The sequence below is a fragment of the Balaenoptera borealis genome (genome assembly GCF_965194805.1).
Source record: "Balaenoptera borealis genome assembly, chromosome: 12".
Taxonomy (NCBI): domain Eukaryota; kingdom Metazoa; phylum Chordata; class Mammalia; order Artiodactyla; family Balaenopteridae; genus Balaenoptera; species Balaenoptera borealis.
In genome coordinates, this window is record NC_138869.1 from 10,550,836 (window position 1) to 10,565,876 (window position 15,041).

Consider the following 15,041-nt stretch of genomic DNA (forward strand, 5'->3'; position numbering starts at 1 on the left):
TCTTATCCACATCCCCTTCTAGAAGTTTCTCAAACCCATCCCTTATTATCCAGCCCTGGGCCCCTGCTTTGGGTTAAGGTCAGGGTCAGTTTCCCTCCCCTCTGCACGACCTTGCTGTAGCCATTCCCCTTCAGGTGTCTCCAGCCTCCATTGGTTCCCCTGGAATCCATCCTTCGCACATCCCCTCAAACTAAAATCAGGCTGTGTTATTCCCCACCTGCAGAACCTTCCACGGCTCCGCACAGTCTAAGCTGTGCTCTCCAGTGCGGCAGCCCCTAGCCACAGGTGGCTATTTAGATGTACATTAACTAACGTGAAATAAAATTTTCAATACACTTCCTCAGTCCCATGAGCCACGTCTCAAGTGCTCAGGAGCCATGTGAGGCTACCATATTGGAACACACAGATACAGAATGTTTCCTCATCGCCAGAAGTTCTGTTGGACAGCACTGGGCTTTGATGAGCTAAAATCCAAACTGGTTAGCCTGGTATTTAAGGCCTTAAACCATCTGGCCCCAACTGGCCTGTCCTGGTTCATTTCCCACCAGCCCTTCCTGTGCACACTCAGTTCCAGCCACATCACACGACTCTACAGTGCCCAGTCACACTTGTGTTAGTGTCTTGTGTATCCTTCTAGGAGTATGCAAACACATGCAGATATGTATGGTGTGTGTATATATGCGTGCCTGTGTGTCCATTTTCTTGTTTCTCCTCTTTTCTTATACAAAATATAGAGTACTAAAGTTCCTTTTGGAACTTTGATGAAAACGTTATAAAGTTTAGATTATGGCGATGGTTGCGCAACTCTTAAAGATACTAAAAGCCATTGAATCATCACTTTAAACAGATAAACCTTAGGCAAATTATATCTCAACAAATCCATTTTTTTTTAAGAGTGCTACAGACCGTAGCACTGATACAGACCGTTTTGTATCTTGCTCTTTTCATTTCACAGTTTAGCCTGGAGTTCTTTTCCAATCACTGTATAAAGAGCTTCCTCATTCTTTATGTAGCTGCAGATTATTGCATTGTGTAAATGTTTCTTCGTTATTTACCATGGCTCCAGCTGACAGACACTTGGGGTCATTCCAGCCCTTTGCTACTCTGGACAATGATATAGAAATAACATGTTCCCTGTGTGGGCTGGTGTATCCGTAGGACAGATTTCTACAAGTGGATTGCTGAGTCAAAGGGTAGCTGTATTTGTCATTTTGACAGATATTGCAAACCTCCCTCCAGAGGGTTGTACTGATTTGCCCTCCCACTGGCAATGTATGAGAGTATTTGCTCCCCCAAGCTTTACCTACAGCTTGCGTCAGACTTTTGAATGGTTTATCAGTGCAGTTTTAAATTAAAATTTTCTTATGAGGGAGGTTGAGCAGCGTTTCATATGTTTAAGAGCCCTTTGGGTTTATTTGGGGGGAATTGCCTATTCATGTCCTTTGCCAATTTTTATTACGTTGCTGGTGTTTTCCATCTTGATTTCTAGAAGCACTTTATATATTGTGGCAATCAACCCTTTGTCCATGATATAAGATACACTTTTTTTCCCAATTTGTCATTTGCCTCTTGTAATTTCATTTATATATTTTTTCCCACATAGAAATGGGAAAGATTTTTTTATCTTGTTAAATTCAACAATCTTATCTTTTCTGACTTTTGGATTTTGGATGATAGAAAGACCTTACCCACTCCAGAGTATTAAAGGAGTTTGCCCAAGCTTTATATTGATACTTTATGGGTTCATGTTTTTGTTATTAAGTTAGAATTTCAATCTTCTTGATCCATTTGGCATACGGTATAGGGTATGGATCTAATCATATCTTTTCCCAAATGATTGCCCGTTCGTCCCAGCACCATTTATTAATAAGTCCATTTGAACCCCACTGATTCGAGATGTTGCCTTTATCATATTCCAGCTTCCTATATGGATTTGAGCCTATTCCTGGACTTTCTATTCTGTTCTGTTGTTACACCTGCCTCTTTATTTGCCAGTGTCACAGTGGTTTAATGACTGAGGTCTTACGGTATAAATCCACCTTAAATCCACCTCCTCATGATGCTTTCCAAGATATCCTTAAACAAATGGGACCTCCCTTCCCCTCTAATCTTAATGTACTGTATGTCTCTGACCCCTGACAGATTGCAAGCTCCTTAAAAACAGGGCCTTGCCTTCTATAACTGCCCACCCAAGGTGCTTGGGGTGGGGCCTGGCACAGGGCAGGCCACTGACACCCACATTCGTTGCTCTTGTCACAGTGATTGCCTTTGAGCATACAGGGCTGTAGTTTCTGGACATCACATTTTTCCTTGTTTGAAAATCAAGACACAATTTCCCTGTCTCCAGCCCTCTGGCATTTCTCCCAGAGTCCTCCCAGATGTCTCAGGACCTGGGCCGGTGACTCTGCAGTGAACTTGGGTGTCTTTTTAGGACTGGATGCTCCTCTTTGGACCCTGGACACTCAAGAGCCCCCGGGGACTAGCCTTTCCTTTCTCCTTTCGGACTTTGGCCCATGGACCCAGCCCTTCCGTATCCAGTGGGAGGTTCCCTCCCTTTGTGGTGAAAGTGGGGTTGGAATCCTGTTTTTCTTTCTTCTGTCAGCATGACAAGGAGGGCACTTTGTCCTGCTTTTGGAGTCCACCCTGCACTGAAAAGTGTGCAATGGAAAAAAGCCTTTTCTGTTGAGCCTAGAGATGCTTCCGCAAGTCTGGGCCAGTTCGTGACTATCGGCTCTTTTTAAACATCAGGCCACTGTAAGGGCTGTGCAGCCCTAGTTAAACATTTTGCAGCCTGTCCTCCACATAAGCCCCTGCACCAGGTGCCAGGGGCACAGTGATACCCCATCTGCCCTGGGAGAGCTGAATTTCCAGCAGGGCACCTGCACAGACATAGAAAACACCAACGGCATGGTGTTCAATATGACAGCGTGTGCACTGGGAGGCTTTTTTGGTCCCCAGGTCCCTTTCGTGATGCAGAGGTTAGCACGGCATGGCATTTTCTCAAGCTGGGGTGGCCTTGAGCCTGTCTAGTGCACCTCACCCCCACATTTTACCCATGACAACACTGAGCCCCAAGGAAGTGACAGCACCCCAGGTCCCCAGCAAGTCAGACTCCAGGCTGAGAACTGGGGCCTGAGCCTATGTCACTGATCTTCCACCAACCTCACAGTTTTCTCTCTCTACCTCCCTCCCAACCAAACCAGCTCCACGGCCAGGCACCATAAACCTCCCAAACATCTCTTAATTCCCTGTATTTCCCACACACAAGATCCAAGGCAGCATGATCTCTCACCTGGATCATTTCAGTGCCTCTGCTTCCCCCTCTGGTCCTCAGGGAAGCCAATGGAATCCTATCAAACTGCTGTTTTGATCAGGTCACCTTATTGCTTAAGAACTCTCAATGGCTCTCTATTGCTTTTTTAACAATTCCTTAAACTTTTTATTTTGAAATAATTGTAGATTTGCATGCAATTTCAAGAAATCGTAGAGGTTTCATGTACCTTTTGAAAGCCAGTTTCCCCCTATAGCACTATCTTGAATCACTGTTCTTGTGGCTTTTAAGATAAAGATGGAGATTGTTATTCTAGTCTGACCCTGGAGTCAGAGAGATCTGTGTTCAAATTCTGGCTTCACCACTAACTGGGCGACCTTGACAAGTTATTTTGCCTTTCTGAGCTTTAGGGTTTTTGGGGTATAAGATTTATAATAAAAATACTCACCTCAAAGGGTTGCTTGAGTCTTAATGAGATAATATATACAAAGAGCTTAAAACAGAGACTGACATATTGATTGGCATTTGATAAATGGTAGAATGGCTTGGAATGGTCTGGCCCCTGCCTACCTCTTCCTGCCCACAATCCCTCTTGCTCTCTCTGCTCCAGTCACACTTAACTTCTTTCTGATTCTTACTCTTGTCCTTCTCCTACCCCACCCCAGGACCTTTGCACATGCTGTTCACGTTCCTTCTCTCATAGTGCAGTGTGTTTTATTTTCCCTTACAAGTACTGATTTTAGTGTGTAAATGTCTAATGATATTTGGGGTTTTTTTGTTATTATTCTTCTCCACTAGAATATGAGTCCACAAAAGTCAGGATAATGTTTGTTTTTCTCACCAAAGTATCCCCAGCATCTCGCAGAGGGTCTGGCACTGAGGAGGGACCAATACGTATTTCTCATCTGAGTCAATGAGCAAACGGCAGGGGTGGGTGGGAAGAGAAGGTGATGATGGGGATGGTGCTGAAGATTTTATTAGCAAACATTTATTGAATGGTTATTGTGTGCCTCACAGTATGCTTGACACTGTGTGAATTCTCTCATTTAATTCACTTACATTTAAAATAACCTCCATCATTCTCTATCCAGGTTTATTTTTTCCTTGGCTTGTTATCACTGCCTGATATTATATGTTTATTTAGTATCTGATTTCCTCAATAAGGTAAACTTCATGAGCTCAGAAATTTAGTTTTGTTCCCTGCTGTGTCCCTAGAGCCTAGAACAGTGCCTGGTACATAGTGGGCACTCAATGAATATTTGTGGAATGAATGAATGATCACATGAAATCTATGAGGCAGGTACAGTTATTACCCCACCCTCATTTTAAACATGAGGAGATGGAAGCTTGGCGAACTTAAGTACCTGGTCCAGGTGAAGGCCAGAGCTGGGGCTTGAACCTGAGTCCTCTGACTGCAAAGCCCCTAAGTTTAACTGTGATGCTCTCCTGCTTTGGGTTCCCCCAAACAGACACTGAGACCAGGATTCAAGCTTAAGTAGCTCATTTGGGAGGTGATTCCAGGAAACCAGGAGGGGCGAGGGAAGTGAGACAGGGAAGGGAAGAGAAGGAGGCCAGCAAAGTGTCGTCATCAAGCTGCTTACGCTTGGGACCACTGGAGCTGACTCCCACCAAGGTGCTCTGGTTGCTGATAGAGACCAGCAAGCTCAGAGTTATCCTGCCCAACGGGCGGGGGAGCTGGAGAACTCACACCCCAGCTCCCATCAGCCACTAGTTGAGGGCTGCTCCCGGGAGGAATGACTCTCTAGCCTGTCTGCCTTGCCCCACGTATGGGCTGATGCTCCCCCGGTCAGACAGAAGTTCTTGCAAAGACTGGCACTCATTTGCCAGGGGAATGCAGTGGGGCACTACCAGCACCTTTTTCAGATGCCACACAGACTCTCACCCTCAAAAGGTTGCTGTATTTTCTCCAAAGATGACATTTAAAGACCACATATTTATAGGAGAGAAGCCCTTCCTCTCCCTCCCCCGGGCTTGGCAGCTCTCCTCACCCACACCCTCTTGGTCTCACTTCTTGGGGTCCTAATATCCTTCAAAGTCTGGTTTAGATCCCGTCCTAGGTCCAGGCTGGAGGAAGCCCCAGAGATTACTTGCTGCACCTTCTGACTCTGTGAGGGGCTTCATCGTAGCTCTGGTGGAAGGTCCTCCTGGCAGGGCTGCAGTCTGACCTCTGGGGGCCCTATCCTACCCTCCCTAGTCCTACAGACGCTTCTGGTCCCTCTGCTACGTCATGGTTCATACGCGTGGCCTGAGCACCTCCCTCTCCCTCCCCAGCTTGCGCTGCAGATCCCATCCCGACGGGGTTTCCTGCCTCCAACTGCATTAGATTTTCCAGCAGCCACCCTGGTGTATGTTAAGCCTAATCTGAATCCCCAGGGTTCTCCATCTGACCCCTGTCTTCCAAGTCAGATGGAGAGTCCCCCATGGGAACTGGAAGGAGTGCATCTTCACAACCACAGTACAGAACAGGCTCTTGGTCCGTGCTGAATTTCATCTCGATAAACACAGTCCTGCAGAGGAATAGACTTGTCCCTCCCTGCCATGCTGGTTCACGGTCAGCCCAAGCATCATTTTCTTTCATGGAGAGGTGGAGTTGAACACATGTCCCTTATTTCTATCTTTCCTCCTTCTGTCTCACTCTGTGCCTCCCTTCTCTTACTACAGAACCGGCTACAATTGCCCGATTTTGCTTTCCTGAGCATTTGGGTTTGGGTCTATCCCCTTCCCTTAACCCCCTTCCCATTCCACTAGCCCCTGTTGAGGAAGAGGATTCATACACATTCATCTCTGAATCCTGCACATCGTGCAAGGGCCTGGCTCGCCGTTGGTGCACACACATCAGATAAATGAATGGATGAGTTCTCAGCTGGGGCCAAACCCCTTCTATGGCTGCACAGCCACTGTCCTTCCTGCCTCCCTCCCCGTCTCACTTGACACACCCTCGCTGCAGGCACATCAGACCCCTCACCCCCACATTCTCATGCCCCGTCTCTCTCGTCTCTCTCTGACATGCCCTTGACATGCCCCTCGTCCCCTTAGAGAAATCCTTCTGGGAATGGAGAAGAGGCAGCTGGCCTGGCTCTTCCTTTTTCTAGATCAGTGCCTTAGCTGATCCGTGCCTTCGCTTGTTCAACTGCAAAATGGGAATAAGAAAACGATCTGAGGTCTGGTTCCCCAGAAGCAAAGCCTGGGATGGGCATTCTTGTGCATGGCATTTACTGAAAGAGTGCTCTCAGGAGAAACCTGCAGGGGAAGGAGTGGGGCAGGACAGGGAAGGGAAAGGTGCTTGGCAAAGATGTGGTTTCAGGACAAGTCCACCCTCAGCCTGATCCCTGGGGGAGCCCTGGAGGGTGAATTGCACCATAGAGGCTGTTGCTACCTAGTGGTTCCCATCGGCCAAGGACCATATCCTCCGGAGAAGGGTGCAGGTGTGAGAAGCCAGACCCCAGAGAGCAAGGGGCTGGGCGTACCTGCAGGGTGGTGCATCAGTAGCGTCTGCTAACAAACACCTGCCTGATAGACTCGTTGGGAGGATGAAATCAGTGTGTTCAAAATACTAAGAATAGTAATCGACACAGTAGAGTTCAGCTATTGTTTCTGTCATCTGTCCTCTTGCTTCAAAACCCTGTAAAATTCCACCTCCGAAGTCTTCCTCACTGGCTGTCTTGAGAATTAATCATCCCTCCCCTGGCTGCCTCAGCACTGGGTGTTTTTCCTTCTCATTTAAGTTTTAAAACTGCACAAATAAAACATGGGAGATTGTTAGTGTAAAAGATTCTCACAAAGCCTGAAATATACCGGGTATACGCAGAATGTTCTCTCTGCCCTCCCATCCTCCCCAGAGGAAATCCCCGTTCAGTCTCCTTGGTGATGCTTTGTGACTCAAGTGTATTGATCAACCTGCCTTGTATTTGGGGAGTTGGGTTTTCCCAGCTGCATTTAGAGACCCATAATGGGAGGGATCTGGCTTGCCATTTCCTCTCCCCTGCTCAATAAACATTTGCTCAGCTCAGTCTCCCGAGCTTCTAGAGAACAGGATGGGGGTGGGGCAGGAGGTCTTCAGCCTCCTCTCCTTGGAGATTCCGACTCTGGACCTGAGTCAGCCCAGGAATCTCTTTACAGATTCCGGTACCAAGGTCTCCAGGTAGGTGAGATAAAAATGTGTCTGAGAGGATGCAGTTTTAAAGGTGGCTTCTACCTGATGAAGACCTTGCTCATCGATTTATTTAGATGTCCCCTCCTTCTTGCTTAGTAGGACAATCATTTTGTGTGTGTGCATCGAATGACTTTTACTATGACTAAAATAGTAAGAGAGAGTCCTTGTGGGGGATTGGAAAATAAAGTTGGCTTTAATCCCATCCCATCAAAATCACTTTTGAGGGACTTTCTCGCAGTCCTGGGATCACGCCATCCTGGCCAGTTTTGCTCTCAGCCACTTCTGGCCCCTGCCCCTCTAACAGGCCACCGGGGACCCATGCTTCTTTCTCTTCTTGTTGTGAACTCAGAGATGATGTGCCCACCAGCTCGCCAAGCGCCGGTCACCTCCCTGCCTCTTCTTCCTGGTCCGGCAGAGGGAAGCGGCCATTTCCCTCTTTATCTGCTGCCAGTTCCATCGCTAAAGAAGTCTTCAAGTTGCAAGGGTCTGTCAGGGGCCTATTTTTAGTAGAGTGGGACTTCTGGGCATCCAGATTGCCAAAGCTCCCTCGCTACCAGATGCTCTTCTGCGTTGTCACTGGAACCCCCATGTCCTCACTTCTCACACACTTGTCACTTCACATAAACTTTGCCACAGCCGAGCAATTCCTCCCCCCCACCATTCTCAAATGAGGAAACTGAGAGGGGGCTGGTCTAGGTTCCCATGTGCAGTAGTGAGCCCAGTGCCTCACCTGACCCCCCCCATCCTGTCCACTCCACTCCCACGACCCCTTGTGCCACTTAGGTGGACAGGACCACATTCTGCGGGAGAGAGAAGGGGCGTGTGTGTCTGTGTGTAAATAAATAACATTGATCTTTCTCCTGCTAATCCAGAGGTCATAAGCTGCTGGCCTGCGGGCCAAAAACCTACCACAGCTATACAGTGTTTGCTCCTCTCAGAGTTTTAAATTTTTATAAATTGTTGATGACATTTACAGATCAAGAGTATTCACATAAAAATCCAGATGTCCGGCTTCTCTTGAAAAAATAGAAAAATGGTGGTCTAGACTCACATCCCTGCTTGGCCAACAGTTGGGTGGAGCTGAGTAGCGGCTGTACCCATTTGACAGGGCAGATGCCACAGTCCCCACCACTCCTTGTTACCTCCCCCAATAGAGCCAGTGTCAGCTGCTATTTGTCACCTCACATGCACTGTTGCTTTTTCTTATTGGTAGATTCCAGAGGAGAGAGCCATAAGTCAGAACCAGCCCACCTCACTCAGTATTGCCTGGTCCTTATAGGCATTCTCTCTGCTGTCCTTCAAATCCCTACCAAGTCATCCTTGCAAATCCCAGAGCCTTAGCACACAGTAGGTGCTCAAGAATAGCTACCGTTTGTTGCGTGTTTACCTTGGAGGAGGCTATGGAATTATCACCCTTTAAATAAACTAACAGGCTCAGAGAGGTTGAGGGCATGCCCAAGGTCACCCAGCTGGTGAGTTTTGTCACTAGGACTTTTGTGGTGTCATTTACACTGAGTTGCCTCACCTTTTGCAGCTTTTCACACCCATTCCTTTTGCCTTTCAACTTGTCTGCTGGTTTCTGAAGGTTTCAGAAAAGAAATAGTAACTAAAGCTGAGCCTTGACACTATGACTGGACAGGGACTGATTGAGAGAGGGAGAAAGGCATTTTCATCAAAGGAGCAGAAGAGAGGCAAGAGACATGGTATAGGGCCAAATGTGCATCATGGAGGGGCGTTGGAAACCAAGGTGGGAACAGAGTGGAAAGGGCACCTGGAGCCAGAGCAGGAAACCTGGAATGGCAGACCGAGGCTCTGGGACTTCCGAGGGCACTAGGGAGCTATGGAAGGTTTTAGAGCAGGAGCAGATGTGATCGATGTCTGGCTTCATGAAGGCTAGTGTGAGAGCTGGATGGAGGCAGAGAGGAGGCAACTGTGAGAATCCAGAAGAGAGGTGTTGGGGCCCTTCAACAGATTCCAGAGGGACTGTGGAGGCCCCGTCAGTGAGGACTTGGTGATGGGAGAGCCTGGAGCTGGTCATCTGGAGGCCCGCAGTGTCATTCAGTGGGATGGGGAAGGGGGGCGTCCGTGGGGAGATGTCCTCTGGGCACCTGGGGGGAGCAGAGGGCTGCAGCAGGAGATGCAGTGCCGCCTGCCAAGCCAAGTGCGCAGCAGTGAGAACGGAGTGTTCTGAGCCAAGAGCCTGGAGACACCTCCTCTCACACCTGCTGGATTTCCTTTTGGTCATGGCCTCCCAGGCCCCCTCTTCCCTCTATGCCTAAACCCCCAAGAGTGAATATCCTCTGAGCCATCCCAGGGCTTCAGAGCATAGACCATGATGAATTTTGGCCCCATGAATGGTAGCAGGATCCCAGCTGTTCCTAGGAAGCAGGCTTTCCAGACACCTAGAGCCCAGGGTCTCCCAGCCACCCTAGCTCCTCTTTCAACAAACCAAGGCCTGGGGATGGGGAGTTACCATGGTCCGGCCCTCCCTGCCCCCCACCTCATGGGGGCCCATCTTCTCTCTTCCTGCGAGCAGAGCAGTGCATTTGGCTTTTTATAAAGACAATAAATAAATAAGCAAGTGGGCATGATTAATTGATGGTGTGGAGCAGACCGAGGCACTGGGAGTCAGGTGGCCCGGCTTCCTGGTGGCCCTAGGCTTTTCAGCGACCTGCGGCCTGTGCCAAGGAGGGGACGCCTGCATTGGGGAAGTGCTTTCAGTGTGTGCCTGGGGCGTTCACCTTTCTTCTCCGCAGGGCCTCTGTCCTGGCCTCCTCTAGGCTCTAGGCCAGGCCAGGCTGGAGGCTGGGGGCCAACAGGTGCTGCTGCACTAGCCCCATTTTTCTTGGGGTCTGAGTGCCCTCAGGCTAAACACCGTAGAACTGGTCCAGCCAGCCCCTCCCCCCAAGCTTGGTCTCCTCATATACCCACTCCACACAGCCACAGGTTCCAGGTGTGTTGGGAAGGGAGGGTTGGGACACCCTGACCCAAGGGGAAGGGAGAGAAGGGATGCCTCCAAGGGCCAAGCTGATGGTGGGGGGCCGGGGGCGTGGGGTAAGGGGCTGGTGCCGATGGAGGTACCTGCAGACGGAGCCCTGGGAGAGGCCAGAGACCCCTCCCCGGGACACCCAGCACGTGCGCGTGGGGGAGGGCTTGGGCTGGACAGCGAGCTCCGGTCCGGCAGGGCGCTCTCCGTGCAGAGTTTGGGGAGGGCCGAGGGGGAGCGCGCGGGGGAGGAGGGAGCGGGAGGGGAGGGAGGAAGGGAGGGAGGCGGGCAGAGCGCAGTGCAGCGGTGGCAGAGGCGACGGCGGAGGGAGGGAGGCAGGCGGGCGGCGGCGGGGCCGCGGGGCGAGGCGAGCGCGGGGCAGCCGCGGCACAGGAGCCGCAGCCTCAGCGGGGCCGGGCCGGGCCGGGCGCGCACCAGTGGCGGCGGCAGCGGCAGCGGCAGCGGCAGCATCTCACTCGCGGAGCCGGCGCAGGTGAGGCGGGGGCGGCCGGGCCCGGGGCTCTGGGCCTCCTCCTCTCTTCCTTGGTCTCTATCTCCCTCCCGGCCGGCTTCCCTTCCACGGGCGCTCGGCCCCGGGACCCCTACCGGGCCAGAGCCCGAGCCGGAGCGCGTCCTGGGTCCCCTCGCCCCGCGGAGGCAGGCGCCTTGTCAGCGGTGACCTTGAGCGGGCACCGGGCGCGGGCGGGGCGGGCCGGGGTGGGCGCCTGTGGACCCGGCGCCTGCGGGCGCGGGGAGGGGGCGCGCCGTGTGCCTGCCGCGCGCAAACTTTCAGGGGCTCCGAACAGCCCCGGAGCGGGGGTGGGGGGGCCTTTAGGGCACTAGAACCCCCCAATTTCTTCCTTCCCAGCTGACTCCTCTGCCAGGCTTCCCCCCCAGTATTGGGGGTCCCCTTTCTCCAGGCCCTGATTCCTGCAGTCTAGGGACGTGAGCAGAGCTGTGGACGCTGACCCATGGCTGGGGGCTTCTCTCCTCCGCAAAGGCGGTTTCCGGGCTTCTAAGGGCTGAAGCGCTCCAGGACCCTCTGCCGGGTGCTCTCTGCATCTCGGCATTGCCTTCTCCTGGCGCCCCTCTCCCTGCCCGCAGCCCTTCCCCAAGCACCAGGAGTCCCCTACCTGGTGACACAAGAGCTCCAAAGCCGCACACTCAGTTGGACTCTCAGATCCGAAGCTTGATTTTTCAGCCCAGCATCAAAGGGTCCTTGAGAAAGTGGGCTCAGGCAGGTACCCCCCTAGGGCCCCAAAGTGGGTCAGTATGTTTCTGCACACCTGGACTCTCCCAAGGGCATGGTCATTCTGAAGCGCTGTGGTCTCCGGAGAAACTATGTCTGGCCATCGGGTGTGTCTTAGCATCCTGGATCGTTAGTCTTGGAAAAGGGAAGTGAGGCCCAGAGAGGGTGAGCCAGCCTCAAGGTCACACAGCCAACCCCAAGAAGGAGCAAGAACTGGGCTTTCTTATAGTGGGTTGGGGAGGGATGGAGAGGACTCCTGTTTGGTTCCTACACCTGGGGGATTTGGGCTCTGTCTCTTACTAGCTGTGTGACCTCTGACAAGTCATTTCCCCTCTGACTCACTTTCCCCATGTGTAAAATGGGGGTAGCTACCTCACAGGGCTGTTCTGATGGCTGGGTTAATATTCTTAAAGTTCTTACTGTCATGCCTAGTACACGGTCTGTGTGCAAAAATTTTTGGCTGCCAACGTGTGAAATTTCCTTTCTGGGCCTGGAAGGGAAGAAACCATTCCCATCCTCTCCCTTCTGCTTCTGGCACGTAGATTTAGGTGGGTTCTCCCCTGTGGCTGTGTGAGCTGCTGGGGAACAGCACCTGCTAGAACCCTGAACCCCTGTGCCCTGTCTGGAATGTTCAGTGGTGGCAAGGGTCCCAGACCCTCAAGCGCCCTCTGGACCTACTGGTTCGGCTAATGTAGGCTGTGGTTTCTTGCTGCTTCCATGGGGAGAACAATCCCTAATTTCTAACTGGGAAATGAAGAGAGGACCTTGCTGCAGCCCCAGGAAGATTCCCCCCTCTCCCCACAGTCTCATGGGGGAGCATCAGCCTCACCTTCCCCATCTGACCCACTCTTCTCCCTACCTCTGTGAGATGCCATTCCTTCTCTCAAAGGTACTATTGACAACAGAGGAGATGGGGCGGGGGGAACTCATTCATTCATTCATCCATTCATTCTCCAAGCCTTGATTCATGCCTTCTTTGAGTCAAGAGGTGCTTGGAAATACTGTGAAATCAGCCATGTCTTGTAGTTATGAAGCTCCTACCAGGTGCCAGGTACCTGCTGGGTCCTGGAGACACATTCATTCATTTGATAAATTTTTATTAAGTACTTAATATGTGCTAAGCACTGTTTGATGTGCCAGGGAGACATTGGTAAATAAAACAGATCTGGTCCCAGCTGTCTAGGGTGACCATATAATTCGCCATCCAAACCAAGACACTTTTGAGAACAAGAGCGGGCATTATTAATAACACCAAGACCACAGACATAAACCAGGAATGTCCAGCCAAACTGTGATGCGTGGCCATCCTGTGACCTCGTGTTTATACACCAGTGTTCGCGGAGAATTGTTAATGTTTTTTGAGCTTGCTTTCTGCCAGGCTCCGTTAAGCACTTTCAGGTTATCATTTGATTTAATCCTCCTGGGGCTGTGAAGCTGCTGTTACCATCTGCATGCAGCTGGTTAGTGGTGGGGCTGGGACCACCTCTGCTACTTAACTGCTGGGCCGCCCTGCCTCCCCAGAGATGGACAAGACCCCGGGCCCACGGGCGCTCTCTCTCTCAAAGAGTCTCACAAACGACTGTTAGGAACACAGATGCTGTAATAGATGTGCCGCAGGGGCAGACAGAGGCACAGGTTCTGCCTGGAAAAGTCAGAGGCAGCTTCCTGGAGGAGAGGACCTTTGAGCTGGACCTTGAAACATGAGTTAGGATTTTGATAGACTCTACAGTTGAGAGGAGGGCATCCAGGCCCAGGTTGCTAAGGCTTGGAGGTGTGGGGTATGTAAACTGTTTGGAGCTACCACCCCAAGATAGGTCTGGGTCTAACTGTGACAGGACGAGCGTTAGATCTGAAACAGCTGAGCCAGTGGAGATTAAGTCCGAGACTGGTGTGCTGTGGAATTTTAGAAGGATGCTCTGAAGATGTGACTGTTGTAGAAGCAGGGTGTAGAGAGAGAATTTGTTGTACTAGATTGCCCTTTGAAAAGAATTTATAACCTGGTCTATACTACGGAACAATTTCAGGGAAATTGTTTCGTTACATAGAATCACTGCAGAAGAATTTTACCATCATCTTTAGCAGTAAAAGTGTTTCACCAGGCAAAGTGATTGCTGACAAGAGAAATATTAACCTACTTAAGGGAGAGAGTGTTTAGTAGCATTATTTGCAAATAAGGAATGTGCTCATTACAAGTTAAATCTTTTCTATTTGTTAAATCACATCCCAAAACTCTAACTTCCTCTTCTCTTCCCTCCTCTCCATGTCACCTCTGTCACCGTATAAATCTGCAAGTGTCAATGATAAAACTGTATTTCTCTAGTGAAGTCTTATTTCCTAGATTTTTCATTAATTCAGACTGGCCTCCTTTCCTATCCCCACCAATGGAGTGGAATTATTAGCTGTATGGTACCTAAAAATTTGAATCCATCAGTAGAGAACAAGAACAAAGAGGGTCAAATTGGGGCCTTGAGATTGAAAAATCAGGCTAGAAAGATTTGAGAAGCAGAAGAGAACTTGATGGAAGGCAGGGAAGGAGGAAGGAGCAGGGCCAGCTCCGTGGGCGTGTGACCTGTGAGTGAGGCGGGGCCCTGTGCTGAGAATGGCCCTACACTTGATTTAATTCTCTGTGGTTGCCATATTGAAATTCTTAATACTTTTTGAACAGGGGACCCCAAATTTTCATTTTGCATTGGGTCCCACAAATTATATAGCCAGTCATGGGAGGGAGAGAGGAAGAGAGAGATGGGGGTAGGAAGACAGAGGGGAAAAGATAGAGCTAGGGGAGAGAGAAAAGAAAGTGACATTTCTAAAGCCCCTGCCATATGCCAGATGCTGCGTGAGACCATTTTGCATGTTTATCTACTTTATTCTTCGTGACAATCCTATGCGGTAGGCAATATCATCCCTGTTTGAAAATGTAGATTTTATATGATTCAGGTACGGTAAGGCCAATAGATCAGGAGATGACTGCTATTGAAAAGACAGTTTGTGACTCACAGTTCCCAAGAGGAGGGGGCACACCACGCCATGGGAGGCCACACAGGGAAGCACCAGGGTCAGTCAGGAGGCCGAGGGAGCAGAGAAAAAACACCCACAGCAGCCTTTATTGTGGTTTCCACGGGAAGGAACAGGAGAGGCAGGGTAAGCAGGTTTAGGTTTGGCTAGTTAGAATAATTTCAGCGAGCTCTGGGGCATAGGGACTGTCCCTAGTTGTCTGGTATCTGGCCCTGGGGTGATTAGGGCAGGCAGAGCGCATGAGCTCCATAAAGGAGGTGGCGGACAGGAGCATGGGAGACTGTCCATGCTTTCTCTGCCCCTTCCCACCTGTCCTCACCCCAGCAGGTCATAGAACTTTAGAGCT

The 15,041-nt window shown here is 50.5% G+C and overlaps 1 protein-coding gene across 9 annotated transcripts in view; it reads left to right on the forward strand.

Annotated features, from left to right (window-relative positions):
• The first annotated feature begins 10,848 nt into the window (after nucleotides 1–10,848).
• ATP2B2 (ATPase plasma membrane Ca2+ transporting 2) overlaps nucleotides 10,849–15,041 on the forward strand; it is a 355,750-nt gene continuing 351,557 nt past the window's right edge. For 4 of the 9 annotated variants that reach the window (XM_082344349.1, XM_082344354.1, XM_082344357.1 and 1 more), the window contains exon 1: nucleotides 10,849–10,924. The gene's annotated coding sequence lies outside the window, so the exon portion shown is untranslated. The remainder of the gene's footprint in view (nucleotides 10,925–15,041) is intronic. The other 5 variants (XM_082344348.1, XM_082344353.1, XM_082344356.1 and 2 more) reach the window with 2 other exon arrangements.